At 34.5% G+C, this 22974-nt stretch overlaps 2 pseudogenes; both read right to left on the bottom strand.

Annotated features, from left to right (window-relative positions):
• Window positions 1-8385: 8385 nt before the first annotated feature.
• LOC125602416 lies at window positions 8386-12868 on the bottom strand (annotated as a pseudogene).
• Window positions 12869-18199: 5331 nt separating this feature from the next.
• LOC125602415 lies at window positions 18200-18805 on the bottom strand (annotated as a pseudogene).
• Between the last annotated feature and the right edge of the window lie 4169 nt (window positions 18806-22974).

Below are 22974 nucleotides of genomic sequence, written 5' to 3'. Positions count from 1 at the left end.
TACATTTATTAAATCTACTCGGTTGTTGTATTTATGGTTATTACGTTGTTTGTATAAGTTTTAATATTGTCTATGTAAATATACTTTTACATTAATTTTCTCTATACTTTCGTAAAGTAATCTTATTCTCTAAAATTCTTTGGATTTTATATAATTCCTATACTGCAAAAAAAATTATATATCTGATCTTATCCGTAAAAGCATATTATTTCCATAAGTTGAAAAAGAAAAAAATCATTTACTTTTTTCCACATCATGTGTGTTAATGTGATCGTCATAGCATTGTTGTGGCATTTATCCATGTTTACGAGCGATAGCGATAAAGTTATGCCAGGTAATCGAGTTTTAAATTATTGGATAGGAACTTTCCATAAATTATCATTTTTCCTAGTATTTTTCAAAAACTTATATATGAAATTTAATGTCTTGCATGTGTAGTGCTATAACTAGATATATAATAATTAAATATCTGAATCCAATTTTGATATAAATCCGTATAAAAATTTTGAAATGATATATCATATAACAGCTTAAGAATAATTTTTTTGATACTTATAGAGTTTTTTTTTTATAAAAGACAATCGCATTCTTCATTATAGGTGTTTTCAAAAACAGGAAATATAGATGGTAACCTGTGTCAAGTGGTTATAAAAAAAAAAGTTTAGGACGTAATCACATTTATGTTTGATCTACTTGTCATGCAAAACTAAAATCACCCTACATAGATATGAATTACTGTTTTTCGGTCCATTTGAATATTCGGGAAGAAGATGTATCTGTAGACTGCATCTTTCATCCGAAGATTAGGTATGTGTCTTTTAATACACTCTGGTTTAACTTTTTTTTTCAAAAATCAAAAAAAAAAGGAAATATATATCACATCTCTTTTATTATTACATAATTATAAAATATTATTGATATTGTTTAAAATTATGTATTAAATATAAAGTCAATATGAATCTAATTATCTAATTTATAAGAAAAAAGCTCCAGTTTGGATTTGGAATAGCAAAACATTGGATGCTCCAATTTCCGATACACTGCTCATTTCTCCGATCAGAAGTTGTTGGATGTTGAGACACCCATATTTGATCGTAGCATATAGACCCATTAAAAATACATTTTGGCCATACAAACTTTATGATAAAAAACATCTATGAGAAATTAAACAAAAGTGTTACAAAAAAGAGAAATTAAACAAATGTCACTTGATGGAATTGATGAGAAGCCCTCACTCTCAAGTCTTCAAGACACAACCGAAAATATGGACGCAGGTTTGATATAAAACAAAACAGTACAAGAGTTATTACAAAATTTTTTTTTTTTTTTTTTTTGTGCCTACGAGTTATTACAAAAGCTTAAAAGTTATTTTTGAGTCTAGATGCCGGCATCATAATTCTATGTTCGGACCAGACCATATCGAATTTCACCTCAGAATTCAATTTCCAATTCTATGTTACGGTCTTATCCGTCCGTAACATACGTAACTATAAGAATGAAATATGTGCTATATATATACCAAAAAGACTCTTCTATACAGTTCAAACTTTGGATTTAACTAAAATCTTAGAACACTTTCATGAATTTTCACCAATCTATACTTCTTGTCTCCCAACCCGTGCTTCAATGTATATATATATGTGATAGACTGGTTCAAATCATCACATATACATCAATAATTTTTAGCTTAGCTCCACATGTGCCAAAAAGTTGGAGACGTATGCCTACGGTGACAAGAAAACTAAGATACACGATTGAATAAATGAGAATATTTCATTGTATTTGTATGTGAGAACATCCATTGTTATTTTTATGCGTCTGTGATTTCTCCCGGATTTAATACTTCGGACACATTGAATTTTGTATGGATAAATCATATGAGATATTTTTGACTTTTCGATTGTTGGACTCATTGTGTTCCTATGGGAAGGGAAGGGTGACTTAAAACTCCAGAATACAAACTTGTTATATAATAATGGTCATGAGCCACGGATCACGGGAAATCAGTTTTAGTATTATTAGTTCGTTTTAATTTAGTCACATGTTTAGTAACTAAATCATTCAAGATACGCTAAATTTCTTCTTCTTTTTTTTTTAAACGTGAAAGTTACTAAACCACATAGTATAAGCAAAAAAATTGAAACTATAAAAGGAAGATAATCAACCATAAACAAATACCCCAAGATTGGAGCCATAAGGTGATAAACTTCAGGTCCCCAGCACATATTTCCTTATGAGAAAGGGAGAAGCAAGAAACTTAAGATTGAGGGTCCTTAAGTTGTTGGGATAGTAGCAAAACCTGTCCTAGACATACATATGAAAAACTAGCCTATAATCCCTTAGAATTAAAAAATAATTTATGTAAACATAAATCTCTAATTTTTTTTAAAAAACATTTACTTAATTTGTTGTTGATGACCTTCATTCGGGTATTTGAAGGTTTTGATCCTGTTTCAATTTGGGTATTTCTGTTTCGGTTCGGTTATTCGGTTTATGTTGTTTTGCCTAGGCTAATTACAGTGTCAATTAAAACACGTTAACACACCATTTTCGACAGAAACTGGTATTCTTTTCACCACTAGGAGCACCTCCATCGACAGATTATTGATGGGTTCTAACCAATTTTTAAAAAATCAAAAAATCAAGAAGAAAATATTTGTATCAGAATAAGTTCTTGCAGAAATTATTTTTGGAACGTTTTAGACTCTTCAGTACAGATGTCCTTTTTTAATTGAATAACTTTTTTTATAAAATTCAAAATTAAAATAAAAAACTAAACCATTATTAAAGTATTAATATTTTTATCATTAAGAAACTAAAGTGAGTACCTCTACCATTAGAGGTGCTCTAATAAAACTCCATGCATTATTTTATTTTAGCATATGATAAGATTATAAGTAAAACGTTTCATAACGAAACTATCTCAATTAAGAAAATAATATAGATTGATTCATTTGATTGGCATACAATGTCTAGAAAGAAATTTCATAAAGATGGAACGAGTGAATATCGTCAGATCAACGGAATTATAAGTGAAGAGAAAGCTAGAAAAAGGGATGAATCTATTTGAATGCACAATGTCGTGGTGATTTCATGATAATTAGTCACAAACATTTCAATAATAGTAATAATGTTACTCATATCACCATCTAAAGTTATTGGTCGAGAAGATAACTAATAATATTGTCATTGACATAATGCACAAGTTTCTTTTAATCGAGACTTTGACTATGGCGTCGTCCATCGAGTTTGAAAGTTTCAGTTAAATAGTATTATTATTATTATAAAAAAAAAACTTAACAATAACAAAGACTTTATCATAATTTGAATTTTATGATGAGATAATGAAAATGTGTACTTTAAAAAGTGACTATGGTTATAGTATTTTTCAGTGCGCATGCAGGAATCTTTAACCTCCCACTATTTACATTTACCTTCAACGGAGATCCCATTCCCCACGTGACTATACATTTGGTTTTAGAAAAAATGGACTATTTTAAAAAGCTAGTATATTTATTAGACGGATTATTAATTGATAGACCCCGTCACATAAATACTATGTCTTGTTAACTCAACTGCAAAAATACACAAAGTGAAGTTTATAGATCCCCTAGAAGTTGTATGTTCGAGACTTCGAGTAATCAATACTTTATTATTTTTATGGCGTCGGGTTTGAAAAAAATTACGAGTTTCGGTTTACTTTAAGGTAATAAAAAACTCACCAAAGGAATATGAAAACAAGTTCTGTATACATATGCTATCAATTTTATATATATCTGAAGATATTATGACTTTGTAATTTGTATACATTTTTAGCTAAAAAAACACCAGACGACAAATCAGAAACATAGTTAGATAGTGATAAGCTCACAATAAAAAATATATGCATATTTTACCAAATAAATAAATATGCATATGACATTGTTGGATCACTCTCTTCCTTAAGAGTTAAAAGTACTGCTTCATATATGCTAAATTTGACTAACCAACACAATATAATAACCGACTTTATTTAATGCTACGGGCACATACTATTAGTTACTGAGAGCGTGATTAGGGAAGTACGAGAAGGAGTCTCTCATATTAAAAGTAAGGACATGATTAACTCCGGTCTTTTAACCGGGATTCTTAACTCTGATTTAACATTTTTTTTTTTGTTTTGTTTTATTTTTTTTTACACTTTTCGGTTAAAAAACGGTTTCTTATATCTCTTATTAAAAGACAGTTCTTAATTTTTTCTAAGTTAAAAATTAAGAAAAATTAAAAATCGTCTCTTAACGCGAAGATAAAAACTCTAATTAAGAGACTAGAGATAACCAGGTCTAATAGAGATATGGTAAATAGATGAGAAACGTTTTTTTCATGATGAGAACTTTGAAGAAGATATGAGAGATGATCTCTCCACTTGCCTCATCCTGAGTGGTTACTTGTACTTTTAATATACATGATTAATTGATTGGTGAGAGACTTACCGTTAATGTGTAAACTTTAAATCGTGAAGACTTATGCGTTAATGGGCCTCTAATGTTAATCCTGTGAAGATCTAGGCTTTTTGACTCTATAGCCAGAAACTAAAAGGGGTTAGTTAAGATTTCATGAGTTTTTGTGGCAGACAACGACTTATTTACTAGACATTGCTGTTTATGATTCTGTGTTGAAATTAATTATCTACTGTCGTAGAAGTCGTAGTATACTTTAATCACGGTTCCGTAATTATTCGTGGGGTTTTTCGACTGCCAGAGTCAAATCCAAGTATGCTCTATGGTCTAGAGTTTGGATTTTATTGTAGCATGACTAGTTTCGAAAGTCACAAAAGAAAGTCCAACGTCATGTATACGTACCTCCACAACATCAATCCGTCATATGAATTCATCTAGTAGCGATTGCTAGGCTAGATGCATAGGTCCTAATATCTCCGTTTAATTTTAAGATGTCAAACTACTTTTAAATGTATTCCACTACCCTACATAAAATCCAGTATACCGTATCTTCAATTTATAATTTCACTTTTGCCAAAATCATTCAATACGTAGTAGCAGTAAAATTCTTTAAACACAACAACGGGAAATGCTAGAGTTTTCGTCATTTTTGTTTGTCCCCAGTCCCCAATCTATAGCTACATTCTACAACATGAAGCAACGCTACTTAGTGGAATCGAACTCGTGTGGGGTGACCGCAAAGGTGGACTTTTTAACCTTGGACTTTTTCCTAATTTTCATCATTTTATAACGCAAGAAGTAAACTTAGTTCCTATGTAAAAAAATGTGATTTTACAAACTAGATCTTCTTGATAAGTTAAAAAGGGGCGCTGGCATATTGTGGAAAGAATATAACGACAATTATCTCAGATATAAAGAAGCAAGTGATCCTTGTGTTTTTTTCAAGATTGATTGATTGCTCCCATATTTGCGAGAGATATTATCGATCGTCTAATAAGTGTATCCCAAACCTGCAATATAAACACAAGATAAGTACTTATATTCTCTAATAAAAAGTGAATTTGTATCAGTTTCTTTTGAATTGAATGTTAAATGAATTCAAAAAATTCCTATTACTAGTGCTTCCTTTTTTAAGTTCTTCTATACAAAACTTTGCTAACAAAATACTTTGCTTCTATACTTCTCATTGCTCTATCTTTGTCTAGTGGCAAACCAGAATCTCAACCCTCTTTCTAGGCCATTATCCTTCATCCTCTTCATAATGGAAAATTTATTTCTCACAGTTTTATCAATCATCTTTGTCAAAAGAGCTGTTGGAGAAGCTGTCTCTCCATGCCTTCTTCTATTTCTCTCCCTCCAGATGCTATGGACTGTTACTTGGAAAGCATATCTCACAGTGTATAATTGAAGTTTATTCTGGCCCGAGCTCATGAGGAACTGCAGAATCTCTGACCAGCACTCTGTGGATTGGATCCAAGCACACCTTTCACTAGCTCTTCCCATATTGTTTTGAATATGAGCACTCAAAGAAGAGATGTCCGACCGTTTCTAATGGCTCTTGGCAGAAGATACATGACAGATCCACATTCCCATTCCAATCTTCATACGGCTTCCCGTTGACGATCTATCTCGAACTGCTAGCCAACCAAAAACGAGAATTTTGGTGTTGCATTCTGAAACCATACTGCCTTATGCCATTCATTCTCTCTATGCTTCTCCCTAGTGATATGTCACGTTTTACTAGTAGAAAACCATCTCTTAAACTTTCCACTGCCATTTTTCCATAGTGAGAGATCCTCTTCTCCTTGTACCATTTTCTCTTTTATTTTCACAATTTCCTCTTCTATATCATTTAGAACCTGAATTCTTGGGTCCTCCTTCTATGGTTTCTGCAGTCAGCCACCTTCGCATCTACAGCTATACCCATATCAATATACCCTCTGTTCTCTAAAAGATCATTCAAAACAGCCAGATTATACCACCTCTCATGCCAGAAAGAAGCTCTTCTTCCATTACCCACTTCAACCTTATATAACTTCTTTGCAATTTCTCTATATTTCAAGATCTTCTTCCACATCCAAGAACCTACAGACGCTTCTCTAATGTCCAGAACGATTCTTTCCGTATGAGATACACATGTATCCACGTGACCCATAGCGAGTTAGCTGAAAGAATTCTCCAAACAAGCTCCAGCACACTTACTATATTCATTTCCCTCAAAGATCTAATTCCCATACCTCCTTCCTTTTTCATTTTACGACCTCTGTCCAGGCAATCTTTTCTTTTTTGCTGTTTAGCTCCGGCCCTGACCACAAGAAAGCAGAACATAACCTTTCAATTTCCCTTATGCACCACTAGGTAGTCTAAAGGCTGCCATCCAAAAGCTTGTAAGGCTAGCAATGACTGAATTGATCAGTTGAACTCTTCCAGCATATGATAGAAAGCGCCATGTCCACGATCCAATTCTCTTCCTAATCTTCTCTACCAAAGAAGAAAAATCGTTTACCGTCATGCATTTTGTCAATAATGGAAGTCCCAAATATCTAACAGCGAGCTTCCTGCTTCAAAAGGGAAATGATTCAAGATTTCCTCCTGCTTTGAGCTGTGAATCCTGCCATGAAGAGAGTGGACTTCTCTAAACTGATCTTTAGCCCTGACATTTTATCAAACTCCTCAATACCTCTAGGATCCCCTCCTCACTGATCTCTTGTTCCCTCGACAAATACCATCAAATCATCAGCAAAACATAAGTGTGTAAGACTTATGTTTTTGCATTTAGGATGATATCCTACAAGTCCTTTCGCTGCTGCATCATCAAGCATTTTCGAGAGGACATTCATACATATAACAAATAGGTATGGTGAGAGAGAACATCCCTGCCTCAATCCCCTCCACTTTGAAAGTATCCCGCTAGTTCTCCGTTCACTTGGATAGAGAAGGAAGCCGTTTGTAACACAGAGAGTGATCCAGTGAATAAACTTCTCAGGCAGTCCAAGAGCTTTTAATGTGTTGAGAAGAAAAGGCCATTGTACCGAGTCAACGCCTTGGATATATCAATCATCGTAGCACCTCTTGGAGATATTGTCTCTTTGTGATAATCCTTCACTATCTCTGTTGCCAGCAAACACATTTCCATCAGAAGTCAGTCTCGCTTTTATAAATGCTGACTGATTACTCGAGATACATTGAGGTAGGATCTCCTTCAGCCTGTTTGCTATAATGTTCGATATCACCTTATATAACACATTGCAACAGGATATGGGGTGGTAACCTCTTCTTTCTTGCCTCTTTTTCTCCGGTATCAGCGCGCTAATATAGTTGAGTTTATCCCTCGGCAGAAATCCCTTGATGAAAAAAGACTGGACTGCTATGGTGACATCATCTCCAATGACTGACCATGCCTCCTTAAAGAACTCAGCCGTGTATCCATCAGGTCTGGTAACTTACTCCCGACATGTGGAATAAGACCTCCTTAAATCTCTTCTCTTGTTACTTCCTTTTCCAACTTTCCACAATCCATACTGCTGCATTGAAACCCCAATAATTCTCTCATCCTCTCCACTGTTGCTCCTTCAAAATCATCCGGTATTGTAGTCATAAACTCAGTAAAAAAAATCTCTCTGCTTCCACCTTAATCTCTGCATCAGTCTTTGCAATAGTTCCATCAGACCTCATTCTTCTTGAATACTATTTTCTCACTTCTCTGACCTTTATTGCATTGTAGAAAGATCTATTATTGCCATCGCCAACTTGCAGCCAATGCAGTTTTTGCCCTCTTTTTGTAAAACTCTTCCTCCAAATCTGCTAGTCTTTTCCACTTATCATATGCTTTCACTTCTTCGCGTATAGCATCTTGATTTGGTCTCTCTACTGTAGCTTTCTACTTATCAACATAGCTCTATATAAGCTTTCTCGAGCTCGTTTTGGTAAGTCCCCCAGCTTCTCCTTACTCAGCGTTCTCAAAGGCTTGCTTCAAGGCCTTGAGCTGTTTTGTCAGTTAAACATTACATAAGTGGAATGGACCAAGCTTCATTCTCTCTCCAATGCCTTTTCCACTAGAGGTATGAACTCTGGCATCTTTGCAATTGGATTTGAGAACTTAAATGGTTTCCTCTTCTTCTCTTCATTCACTTCAAGCTGAATCCTAAATCGCAAGTGATCTGAGCATCCCCCTGGCTCAAATACACAGTACGCTTTTGATGAATTCAGCCATTCTTCATTTATCAAACCCGATCCATTTTTTTACAGATTAGACCTTTCTCTATTTTGTTGCACCAAGTGAATTTGGTCCTTGATACCCCATGTATCAGTTTCTTTGTGTTAATCTATCTACTCACAGTAAACTTTCCCTTTGAGCCACCGATAGCGAGCAAGAAGGGTTATCCACTGAGAAGGAAATGGGAGAATACAGCTCCCTGTTGACAAAATCAGAATGGTTAAGGAATACATGGCAGTTTCCTCCGATCAGAGATTAACTATGTACCAAGAACGCAAGTTTCCTCCGATCAGAGATTAACTATGTACCAAGAACGCAAAATACAAGGCGGATAGCCTCGCAGCAGTGCAAGGACACAACGTCTTTCGTTGTTCACATGGATGCAGATCTCCTGATGTATTTACAGATTCAGTATGAGTCTGTAAAAGTCGATGATAAAAAAAAAGGAAAATACATGAGTTTAAAACATCTATATTTTATGTTCGATTGTTTTTTTACCACTTTTGTTTGTGTGAATAAATGCATGAACGCTCATTGTTCGTAAGGCCCCAAAGGTTTATCGTTTTATCCATCGAACCCGTAGCCAAAGCTGTTAATCACAGATCATAAAAAAGTGAGAATGATTACAAAAACAAAATATGAAATGCTTAAGGACAGTAAGAGAGAGATATATAAGTACATTGGGTGCGGAAATGTTGCATGAGATGGAGGAGGCCTCCTTAGTCTTAAGTCAGAATCTAAAACCTGACTGTGCGGCGCGTATATCAAAAACTTTCATGGTTCCATCCTCAATACTTACCTAAGAGGAACAGTTGGTAAGAAAATGTTTTTAAAATGAACTACATAACACCAGATTGTCTATAATAAGAGCAAAGGGAAGTGAAGCTCTCACCACAGAGGAATGTTCACTGTGGGGATTCCAGGCTAAGGTTTCAACATCAGTCATGACAGACCATTTGAAACCCAAGTGTGAAGGTTGTCTTCCGTCTTTCTGACAACAATAATATACACAACTCATGTTAATGATAAAAAAATTGGAACATTGCGAGATAGAACATGGAAGAAGGAGTTACAATACAAACAGTCTGATCAAACGACCAACTGAGAAGCACTTCTGGGGCATAATGGTTCCCAAAACCGCTTGAACCTGTGAGCCAAACAAAACAGTAAACCATTAGGATATATGTCCTCAGAACTAGCATATGTATGAGTCCATATTTTTTTCTCTTTTGTGTGATGTTCCATAGTAATCTTACATTGCCATAGAATTACGACGAGTTTGATGAGTCACAACCTGCTTCTTAATCTTTTCTTTCTTGCTCTTACCTTTCTTATTCTTCTTTTCCTTACTAATCTTCATCTCCTCTGTTCCTCCTAGTTGTTACACAAGGTAGCACCTCGTCCACCTACATCATTAAAATAACCTTATCAGCAGCACTCTCATTGTTTGATCAGATTAAACAACATAAATACAAAGATAGTTTACCATACAACGTCAATGATCCCATATCTCTATTGTCCGGTGTTTCCTTTGATCCATAGCTACAAAAGTTCCCTGCCAATACCAACGCAAAACACAGCATGGTAAGAGTGATATATTCCTCCATAGCAAGAATAAATCTAACCTTTTCGCCTCCTCTGAGAGGACAATAAATCCAAGCAGTAACACAATGGAAACTCCGTATAACTATTGTAGATGAACATACATGTTCGGTGACCCATTCGATGATTCCTATTACACATAAAACTGAACATTACATATTCCTCGTACACATAAACCTGGTCACATAGCTTTCATATGATCCCCCAATACTAGACATTTACACCTACAGAAACGAGTAGGATCCAACTCATACTTGGATAATAAAGATCCCTAAGCCCAGAGTTGAAGAATTGAATGTCTAAGTCCAACCCAGCAACAAAAAGAAAGGCAGCTTCAATGTGGAAAAACTCGGTTCTCTACCAAAGAGGCAACAAAAACTGAACATACCATCATCCTCTTCATCATAGTTATCCATGTTGAGCTCTTCAATCCATCAGCTACCTCATCAACCTCCAATCGATAGAAGCCTTCTTTCTATTGGAAGATTTACCAAAACCTTGCTGCTACGGCTTTGGCATGATTAACTTCACTAATCTCCATCTCATTTCTTTCTTCTTTTTCATCCTCGTGACTCCCATCCACACTGTTCCCAAGTAACCAGTTTCATATCATCCTGTTTCATAGCCATTTTATGACCAAGCACATGACCAAGACAAAGGAATCTCCTCCATCTCATACAACTTTTCTGCACCCAATGTACTTTATTTCTTTCTTACTGTCCTTGAAGCATTTCATATATTTTGTTTCTCACCATTTAGAACTTTGCCTCTATGCAATTTATATGGTAATCTAATAACAACGATGTGACTACAATGTCTGAAGACATTCCCGCTAATGTTTACAAATTATTAGGCATAAAAAAGAATTATCTGCGTGCGTTACTGCATCAATTAGATGTTCTAATATTTTTTTATTTTTTTTGACTGAATAAGTGAGAATGTAGGTGTTTTTGGCTTGTTCATTTAGATTGGTAGAAATTTGCCTTTCGCTATGCTACTACGAGACTTATAGGTTAAAAAACTGTTTAGAGTTAGATAACCAATCAGAGAAGTTTGGGATTTTGTTCCTAATCATGCACCAAACTTTTTTTTTAAAAAAAGAGACTCTAAGGCCATCTCTTCATAACGACCCTGAGAAACTTGAGGTAGGACAAAACCAAATGAGTATGATCGTAAGATAAAGCTCGGTTTGATGTCATCAAATACAACAGTGTTCCTAAAAAGTTTGTGACACTGCAGTTAACTCTTGAAATCTTAGTATTTTGTTGGTTTTAGAGAAAAAAAAGAGTTGACATTGGTGCTTTATATTTACAGGCATACAAAAATTTCAATTTATATAAAAAAAAAGAGTTTTGAAGTGTGTTACCCAAAAAAAAAAAAAAAGAGTTTGATTACCCTTCAATATAATCAGATACTTATATTGTGCGTGTGTGTGGGGGTTTAGGACGCCTGTCCATAAAAAGATTTCAAAAGATATATATGATCTTGTGACTGAATTTGGAAAATTAATATATAATGATCAGAAGTTTCTCATATACAACAATGTATTTATAAAATATGGTATATCATTTATTTGTTATTATATATATATATATATATATATGTATTAATATTTTTTTTTTTTTTGAAAATAATTAGACAATATATGTATTAATATTAAAACAAAAAGAATCATATAAAAGAAGGATCAATCAAAAAGAAATCCAGTGAGATTTTATGTCCGCCTCGGCCACCGAAAAATTGCAGAGCAACCACGACGGTATTTGTTGGCAGGAGGAGCGGTCCATGAGGAATCTGACATCCCGGGGAAGATTAAAAAGACGGCATTTGTCAATAATTAAATATTTACGGATTTTTTTAGCATCTGATTGCTCCACAATCACAGCAGCACAAATCACCAACATTAATATCACAAACGCCTTCATTTTCTCTTCTTCAGGGAATATGATTGATCCTTCTTTTTTTTATTTATTTTGGTGTGAATTAGTGAAAAGTGGGTTTATTTATACACACAATGAATTAGAGCGTACACAATTTTGGCCAATACATGTTTAGAAAATCCACAATCTAAATTAAAATTGCTAAAAATGAAAAACCTATGATCCTGAATCCAGGTTGTGTTTGGTTTTGATTCCTTCTTAGTAATATGGTAGATTAACATTTTTGTTGAAATATAAAATTTATTAGATTAAAGAATATTGCAACATCAGAAACTATAAACGAATGAGATTGGTGAAATACAAAACCCTTCTATGCCTCAAAAACTACTCTATAACATAATTACTCTATAAGTTCGCCCTAGGAAGACTCTCCAGTCCAGTTATCGATCTTGGCGTCGTTTGCTCGTCCCCTCTCCGACGCCGGTGGAGTCTGGCTCGCCGGCGTCGGCCCTCTCAAACTCTACGTTCTCTCTCCTCTTATCCCTCTATCCGTTCAAGCTCTTGGTTTCGTCCGTCTCCTTGTCTTGGTCGGAGAACATTGTGACTGTTTTCGGGGGCTCGCGGTCTATGTTCTCGGTTTCTCTTCGGCTCACCGCATCACGCTTACCGTTCTGTGCCTTGTTGGGCTCAGATCTGTGAGAATCAGCTCCCGTTTTCACCGTCATCTTCATCGCTCATGTTCATGCTCTCATCGTCTCTCACGCCGTCGACGGTTCTCCGTTGAGACCGTCTCTCAAGGTGAGCAGGGACGACGTGGGGTTAAGCCTTTCGGATCGCTTTCCACTAGATTCGTTATTTTCTGGGGGTTCCCACATTTCCTCTGTTACTGTCAGCCACAACCACCGTGACTCACCAATGCTCTGCAACTGCAACTCTGGTTTGACAGCCGGAAAAGCCTTAACCTTCGAGGTAGTCACATCTTCAAAACCCTTAGATCTATGAAGCACCATTCCGATCTACCGCCGGCCCCGCTAGTTATGGTGTCTGCTTGTTTGTTTGTCTCATCGAGGAGGAGAGCTGCTCCGACAAGCCTCTCCGTGGCGACTTAGATTGATTTCAAAAGACCGGAGACCAGCACCAACACTGACCCCCTCATCTGCTCCCTTCCCGGCGACCCGAGCTCCTGTCAACGTCAACGGAACAGCATCGCTCAAGCCTGTGAGATGGGCCTATTTGCTTGTAGATGGGCCTGGTGAGCCTTCTAAATTTCATTCAGTCTCACATCATAGTTTCAAAGCCCATTTGTTTAGGGGGTAGGCTGGTCTACTTGGCCAGTTTGCTAAAGAATTCTGATGGGTTCATCGGGTTGTTTACCGAAAACATATATGCTTACAATGTCATACCTCTCTTTCCTGAAGAGAATACTAGTTGTCTTTTTACCGGTGGGTTCACTGGCCTCGTTGTCATCTTCATCACCATACTCATCACCATCATCATCATCACCTGCCTTCTCTCGAAGAAGTGTTTCCCCTTCCTGCCCATGTGCGAAGGTGTATTTCCAAGTCTATAACCGTCTTGCTATCTTGTGGAGGCGGTCCGTCGGGCCTGAAGATGCAGCGGATCTCGTTTCGACGATATTCCGAGGTGCGGATTGGATATCAACGTCACTTTTCAATGTGACTAAATTTCAACCTTCCGGCTCTGCGTGATTTGACGCATTCAAGCTTTGCTATGAATTCGCTGTCTCTTATTTAGAGGTTTCTCTAATCTATCGTTTGTTTGTTATGGTTTTATGTTTGTAGCTTTATGAACTCTTGTAGTCCGAGACTTTAAGTTTTTTTTTAATGAAAGTGGTGTTCCAAAAAAAAAAACATAATTACTCTATAACATAAATTCAAAGAGTGTTAAAAACCATAAATTCAGCGTATGTTATATCTTTTAGGAGAAACAGAGCAACAACTTCAGTAAATCCTCGCGGTTGTTTCCAAAAGAATTAGGAAAAGATGGAATCATATTCTCAATTCCTTACGTATCATGGCGGTAATCTGAGATAGAGAGTGGTGAGGTTGCTGATGGGTTTACCAGGGTTTCCACGGAACCAAATAGATCACAACTTCGAAACTGAGCCGAGAAGCAAGAGTCGAAAGTTAACTGATGAAGCGGAAGCTATGATAACACAAAGATCTTATTTAGTGTAAGATATAATAAGATCAATGTCTTCATAATTTCGTTGAGATCACCAATGATCTACCGAAAACAAAGAATAAAAAGAGAACTCTCAATTTTATTAATCAAATTATTTACTGAATACAAACTTAACCTTCAATGGCTATTTTCTAATTATACATTATCTAATCCTTCTCACACTAACCATCATCATTTGAATTTTGCTAATATATTTTAATCTATTTTATTGTTCAAAAAATTGCAAAACGAATAAAGAATAAGTAAAAAATATAAATTACTTTAAATTTAATTTATTCGCAGCTAAAAAAACATAAACTTTCGTTATTTTATTATTTTTTACTATTTTCTATTATTTTCATTTACAAACTATCTATTTATCTTAATATTAACCAAACTAAAGCAGAACACATAATTTAAACAAAAACCACCATAATCCCAGAGGAAAAAAAAAGCCAAAGAAACACTAACTCAATAAAGGTCCAGAGCTCAAAGGCGATCAAGAACGACAACTAACTACCCCACTTTATCATAGAGTATCTTGGCCAGAACAATCAAAAGTAGGTAAATGTAGAAATATAATCTTCAGATAAAGCAATCCCTCGAACACAAATGAGCGTGATCAAGGACCAATGCAAAGAACCAAGAAAGCGGATTAGAGTAAGATAATAATCAACAGAAGGCCAAAATCACCACGAAGCAGGAAGGAGACATACATAACAAACGATAAGCACAACCACCAGCTAAGAGGTAAGAAGCATCTCACAAACTAAACAAGCACAAACAAGACGCCTTATGCCGGGGAAGAACCACAAAATTCTGGATAGAAGGGACCAAAGCTCCAAGAGTCTAATATCACACATTTATACTAAGGGAAGAAGAGACACAACATGAGTGAGGGAGAAATGAAGCCAACCCCGAGAAACATGAGTCCAGACTTGAGACCAGAAACAATCTTCCAAATCTACAGAGCATACTCGGCGGAGAACACTATCCAAAACCTAGAGTGGCAAACATGGCGAAAGAGAGAGAGAGTCACAGAGACGCAAACAGGGTTGAAAGCTGCAACGAGATGAAAGAACATAGCTGGAAGGGTAGACAAAACGAAATCATCAAATCGTGGAGCCGTCCTCGAGCTATAGAAGTCAGATCACCAAAAACCATATCTTGAAACAAGCGAGAGGGAGAGGGAGTAACAATGGTAAGCCAACGACGAGGAAAACAACTTCAAAGACGACTAAACTCTGACCCAACCCAAAGAGATGCAGTTCCTAACATCAGCTAAAATCTAAGGAAGAAGAGGAGCATCCAATATTGCATGGAGTAGCCTAAAATGATGCGAGAAACAACCGCACAACTGGGAACTCCTAAACCCGATCTACAATAAATACCAGAAATCTCAAGGTGAAGAAGGCGATAAAGAACAAGAGCATGAGGTGAGTCTTTTTTGGTGATGATGAAAACACCGCATACCAGAAACGTAAAGAAAATACAAAGATGTTGAAGGCTCAATGTAAAATATGGGAAAAAAAAACGAAAACATCTTGAAAGTTATAATGTTCAAAAATATAAAAAAAATAAAAGAAAATTTTGACGCTGAAACCGTAAATCTTAGAATCAACAAATGCATAAAGGCAAAGTTATTGAAATTCAATATATTTTATATTAGAGGCTCACTTCACTGCTAACACAATACTATACAGACAAAAACATTATTAAAAAACAAAGATAAATATTAACATATCACTATTACTACTACATACACCAATAAAAACACCAAATAACATTCTTAAACAAATAAAAGTGATCACATAATTACATTATCCAAAAAATCATACTTTTAACAACAATAAAACAATATTCCGCGCGAAGCGCGGACACCCCCCTAGTATATAATAAAACCATAAAAACCCTAAACAATAAATATAATTATTTAAATAATTAAGAAAATAAATAATAAATATTTGGAAATATCCTAAATTTATCACATCAGTATCCTAGCGGTTCTAAATACACCTTGCACATGGAGTTTGAAGATATAAAAAAATTATAATAGCAATGAGGTAACGATATCAACTAATAAAAATTATACATGACGTACCAAAGAATGTATGCAATATGTGGAGAACTTATAAGGGTTCGGTCTCGGTCGCAAGAAGGGGATGAATATAATTGCATCTAAATGTGGACCATATTTTTAGCCCATTTACAAATATTTGTGCATCAAATAGGATTCACTAAGCAATTCAGTGACAGAATCATAAAATTTCAATAGTCTATATTACAAATGCACTAGTGCAGTTACGTTGAAGTCAATGTACCGAGCGGTTCTTAGGGTGGAGTTCTTAACAGAATGTAAGAACCCGCTCTCTAACTTTAACTAAAAAAAACTAAGAACCTTATTTGTTAAAAGTTCTTAGTTTTGGTTCTTAGCTAAAAAAAAACTAAGAACCGGAATATAAGAACCGATTCTTAGTTTTTTTAGTTAAAAGTTACACAGACGGGTTCTTATATTCCGGTAAGAATCTCACCTTAAAAATCTCCAATAATCATGCTCTAATGGGTCCAAAATCATATTGTCACGTTAAATAAAAAACGAGTCACATGTGGGGTACTTTCGTTCACTTTTGCACTATGTTACGTTACTTACGTACGACTTCATACGTACGACTTCCTGGACATATCTTTGGTCTTTCAACGTATCTAGTTTTCTGTTATCTTTTACATGCAAAAGTACAAAGATTTCAACGTACAACACGCGTTCAAAAGGTTATAAAGTCCAATTTGGCTTAAAAAAATAATAATAATATTTTAATACGAATATTCCACTATAATAATAGTACTAAGTGATAACAAATATATATATAATGATAGGTTTGCAATTTAAAATCAATTATGTATTTGGAATTTATTTTTCTCTACATATAAGAACATGGTTTGAATTAATAAAGTATAGACATGACACGGAATATTAAATAATGTTTTTGTTGTTTTTATTTTAGTATTTAATGGTGGTAATTTTCTTAAAAAATTTTGAGTTTGCTTTTTTTCGTTTACTCTCATAATTCATTTTACGAATATAAAAATGTAAATAATTTTAATCTTATTCGGCATATTTATAGATTTTTAAAATCTATGTTAAGCATAAAACGAATTTAAATTGGTTGAACTAAAAACAAAACCTTCTCTTTCATATCTTCAATTGAAGAATCGAAATCATTCCCTGTCGGCAATGCGGAGAAAAAGAGAAATAGGTTATTCAACCAAATTTTATTCAAATTTTATGTAACATTATATATAATTAATTTACAAATATGTATACAATTTACCGAAATCTCTCTGGCTTCATCTTTCTTTCTCTAGTATTCCTTTTCCAAAAATATAATCATATTTTTCTTTTTAATACATTAATAACCAAACATCAAAGAAAACAAATTAAATGGTTATTTCTTTCCATATTTGAATTTAATGATATAAATAGTATTGATTGATCCATTTAATGTTACTTTTTTAATAATCCTAGTAAGGTTAGTCCAATTAAAAAAAAGGCTAAGAAGCGCTTTCAGCTTGACACTAAGCATGCTCTTCGAGGTTGTCATTTAACCCAATGCTCCATGATTAATATACAGGAGATTACCAATCCCAAATCGACTTTCGACAAATAATTAAAAACAGGGAGAGATGAAATAAATTGAACTACAACTTCAGTCAAAAGACCACAAGAAAAAAAATTCAAATGTTTCTTTTTCTCTTCAGTCACTTTTAATCATCACACTGAATAAAAAAACAGACAAAAGATGGAAATGAAAGTAAGAGATGAATTAATTTGATAAGAAAGTTAATAGATAACAAACGACATTGATACTTCTTCGAAACCATCATCTGGTTCTTGAATTTCCAAGTGTAAGTTCTAAATCATCTGAAACGAACTCTCCATGTCTCCTTTTCTCCTTCCCAAGGCTTCACCATTCCAAACGCAAACTCTGCCGCCATTCCATCAGCCATTGGTACATCAGAGTTTTGATCAACACCAGCAGGAAAAGCTGGAAAGCAGTTTCGGCTTTGTCCAGGAGTCCACATTGGTGAATTACAATCTCCCATTTTAAAAGCCTCTTTGTCAAAAAAGGGTTCTCGAAACTAAGCTGAAAGTAGGAGAAGACGGTCCGCTCTGTGGGGTTTGCATTCCAGAGAGCCATCCAGAGTCAGGGATGATTACTTGATCATAAGTAGGGCTTCGAGCCAGTGGTGGAGTCACGGGAGCGCTTATAGAGTTCCCATGGAAGAAAGGAAGCTTGGAAGGTGAGTTTGAAGAGAGGTTCTGAGCCAGGGGATAAGTGAGTTAGGCATCACCAAATGGGTTTGTAGGACTAGGGAATGACTAAGATGAAGGGCTTGGGTTGTCGGTGCAACGAGGGCTCGGTTGTAGGATGAGCATGGATTAGCTGAGGTAGAACATTCATGAGTTCCATTCGATCCATTGGTTTGCATCCCTACAAAAGAGTTTACAAAATGCAAAGCTGGTTAAAAACGAACAAAAATGACATAATGATTGATATTTGAAACTCCATATGACCAAGAAAAAAAAATTAAAGAACAATGATTTTGTTTAGAGTTAGATAGACCAATCCAGAGAAGTTTGGGATTTTGTTCCTAATCATGGACCAAATTTTTTTTTTAAAAGAGACTCTAAGCCATCTCTTCATAACGACCCTTGAGAACTTGAGGTAGGACAAAACCACTAGAGTATGATCCGTAAGATAAAGCTCGGTTTGATGTCATCAGATACAACAGGTTCCTAGATAAGTTTGTGACACTGCAGTTTACTCTTGGAATATTAGTATTTTGTTGGTTTAGAGAAAAAAAAAAGAGTTGACATTTGGTGCTTTAATTTGATAGGCATACAAATATTTCCATTTTATAAAAAAAATGAGTTTTTGATTACCCTTCAATATAATCAGATACTTATATATGTGGGGTGTATGGGTAGGGGTTCAGGACGCTGTCCATAAAAGGTTTCAAAAGATATATGATCTTGTGACTGAATTTGGAAAATTAATTTATAAATAAACTGAAGTTTTCATATACAACAATGTATCTATAAAAATATGTATATCAGTTATTTGTTATATGTATATTTACATGTATTAATATTAAAAGCAAAAATATCTCATATAAAAGAAGGATCAATGAAAAGAAATCCTGTTAGATTTATGCCCGCCTCGGCACCGATCAATTTCAAAAGATATATGATCTTGTTGTGACTGAATTTGGAAAATTAATTTTATAAATGATCAGAAGTTCTCATATGCAACAATGTATTGATAAAAAATATGTATATCAGTTATTGTTATATATATATATATATATATGTATTAACTATAAAAACAAAAGATATCATATAAAAGAAGGATCAATCAAAAAGAAATCCAGTGAGATTTATGTCCCGCCTCGGCACCGAAAAATTGCAGAGCAAACGACGGTATTTGTTGGCAGGGACAGGAGGTCCATGAGGAATCTGACATCCGGGGGAAGATTAAAAAGACGGCATTTGTCAATAATTAAATATTTTTGTTTAGCATCTGATTGCTCCACAATCACAGCAGCACAAATCACCAACATAAATATCACACATGCCTTCATTTTCTGTTCCTCAGGGAAAATATGATTGGTCCTTCTTTTTTTTATTCTGGTGTGAATTAGGTGAAAAGTGTGTTTATTTATACACAACAAAGAATTAGAGCGTACACTAATTTTAGCAAATACATGTTTAGAAAATCCACAATCTAAATTAAAGATGCCAAAATTGAAAAACTACGATCCTGAATCCAAGGTTATGTTGGGTTTTATCCTTTTAGTAATATGGTAATATCACATTTTTTTTATTGAAATGTGAAATTTATTATATAAAAGAATATTTGCAATATCAAAAACTATAAAAGAATGAGACTGGTGAAATACAAACCCTTTTTTTTTTTATCAAAGAAATACAAAACCCTTATATGCCTCAAAAACTCCTTATATAATATAATTCAGAGAGGTGTTAAGAAAACATAAATTCAGAGTATGTTATCTTTAGGAATATCAGAGCAACAACTTCAGTAAATCCTCGTGGTTGTTTCCAATAAGAAGTAGAAAAAGATATATATCCTATTTCTTAATTCATTACGTATCATGATGGGGTTAATCTGAGATAGAGAGTGGTGAGGTTCTGACGGTGTTTTACCATTGTGTTTCCACCGAACCAAATAGATCACAACTTGGAAACTGAGCCGAACAAGAAGAAGATCGGAAGTAACCTAGCGGTTCTAAATACAACCTTGCACATGGAGTTTGACGATATAAAATAAATTATTATAGCAATGAAGTGACAATATCAAGTAATGATTATAAACATGAAACATGACGTACCAAAGAGTGTAAGCAATTAGGTGGAGAACTTATAAAGGGTTTGCTTTCGGTTGGAAGAGGGCGGTCTAGGTCGCAAGAAGGGGGTGAATATAATTGCATCTAAATATGGACCATATTAGCCCATTTAGAATATTTGTGCATCAAATAGGGTCCACTGACCGGGAGCTTGTGGTCAAGTGGTAAGGGGAAGGGCTTGAGATGTCACCACATTTCAAGTTCGCTCACCTGCCATGCGAAACTAAGTCACATTTTTCTGGTCACTTACACGGATATGGGCTATTGCATTTCGGTCCATTTGAATACCCGGGAGAGAGTCTATCGTGGGCTGCACCTCCCACCCGGGGGTTAGGTCTGTGTCTTTAATAGACCCGGGTTTTAATTTTGCTTTCAAAAAAAAAATAGGATCCACTGAGCAATTCAGTGACAGAATCATAAAATTTCTATCCAAGTACAACTCTCAATAGTCAATACTAGTATAAGACGGCATAGTTAATTTATATTAAATTATTTAAGAAACTAGGGAAGTCCGTGTGATCCGCGCGGGAATGATATTAATTATTATATAATTTGTATGTATTTTTTAGCATATAATATTATAAGCTAGTATCAAAATATAAGTTGCTAGACATTATGAAATTACTCATTTTTTGTCTTACATAATTGAATTTTAATATTTGTGTACTGAAAATTATATAAAGTAATTAGCAAAATGAACAGAAAATTAGTCAATTTAGTTTGATTAGTTGAACTGTAGAAATTTCAATTCACTTATTAAATTTTTATAACTTTTGTTTCGAATTAGTTTTAAAGTAATTTAATGGACTCCTCTCCCATTAAAGAAACAGTCCATTTTTTGGTTCACGTTTTATTATTTTTTAAACCAGCGATTTAGAATGTATAAATTTTTTTAAAGCTAAAAAACTAACAACTACATCGATTAAAAACCTATAAACTAAATCCGACAACAAAACTTTGCATTATAATCCATATAATCGGACCCATGATCTAAATATTATTTATCGTACTTATAAAGTTTTTATGTAAAATATTGTTAAATATACAAATATATTTTTAAGCTTTAGAACCAAAGAATTTGTATCTTTCACGGGCACCAAAAAAGTTTTAATTAAAATAATTAATTCAGGTGTGTTAAACCGGATACCAAAAAAGTTTTGGCTATTAAAATGTTAAGAAAATTTAGTTGGGTATTTTTATGGAATTTTCCCCTATTATATATAATCAATTTGAAACAATGATATCATAATCGTATTATTTCTCGAAGTTGGCTGTTGTTCAAAACAGTTATTACCAAAAATAAAAAATGTGTCGTGGTTTTTATTTATAATATAGTTGTGATGTCACATAATATTGCACTGATGCAAGATATGTATCTGAGGTTTTCTCTTAGAACAAAACAATATAGAGAACCAAGAAAGATAAGCCCATATTAAACATATCTAGATCGTGGTTTTATTTCAGTTCAGTGTTTTCACTTTGCTCTCACATCTTACCTTCGAACCCCTCTGTAAGATCTATGGTTGTGACGATGGAAGGGCCCTGCAGCTTATGAGTTATACATATCTTTAAACCCTCGATAAAAGTTATATGATGTGATTAAGATGTTTTAGAAGAAAGTTGTAGATATAAGTTTTGTGTATCGTTGGAAGTTTGTTTACAAAGGTGCCCAAACTAAGATGCATTTGGATGTATTGTCTTTGTGCTAGTTTGAGAATAGTTTTTAAATACCAATAAAGTATTACTATGCCGGAATAAAGTTACAACAGAGGGCTTTACTGCTTTCAATTTGTGCCTCATAGTTTCGTGTTGTTTCTTCATTCTTTGGCTAAACATTTATATATGAACAGAAACTCTGTAATCTGTGAAAAATGAGGTCAACAATGTGAGAATGAAAGATCTTTTTAGGTAAATACATCAGGAAAGGTAAGTTTGGGTATGTAAGGACGTAGGTGTTATCTTTGACACCTTCATAGTTCTATTCTTGGACACCTTCATACTTTGCTGAACTTGAGGACCAATTGACATCACTTCCACGCAACCTGCAGTGGAAATAGTGTAAGATGTTTGACAAAGTGTTTGAGAGTAAAGTAATAAGGACATCTTATCTCTCTAGGTTCGGACTCATAGAGGTAGCTCTGACCGGCACCTTTGTTTTGATTGTCAAAGAGAAATGAGTCGCATAAGTTGCATTAAGGATCAGGTGACCTGTAAGCAGAGCTACTTAGAT

This window comes from Brassica napus, unplaced genomic scaffold, assembly GCF_020379485.1.
Source record: "Brassica napus cultivar Da-Ae unplaced genomic scaffold, Da-Ae ScsIHWf_2839;HRSCAF=3619, whole genome shotgun sequence".
Taxonomy (NCBI): domain Eukaryota; kingdom Viridiplantae; phylum Streptophyta; class Magnoliopsida; order Brassicales; family Brassicaceae; genus Brassica; species Brassica napus.
This window is presented reverse-complemented; position numbering and strand designations above follow the sequence as displayed.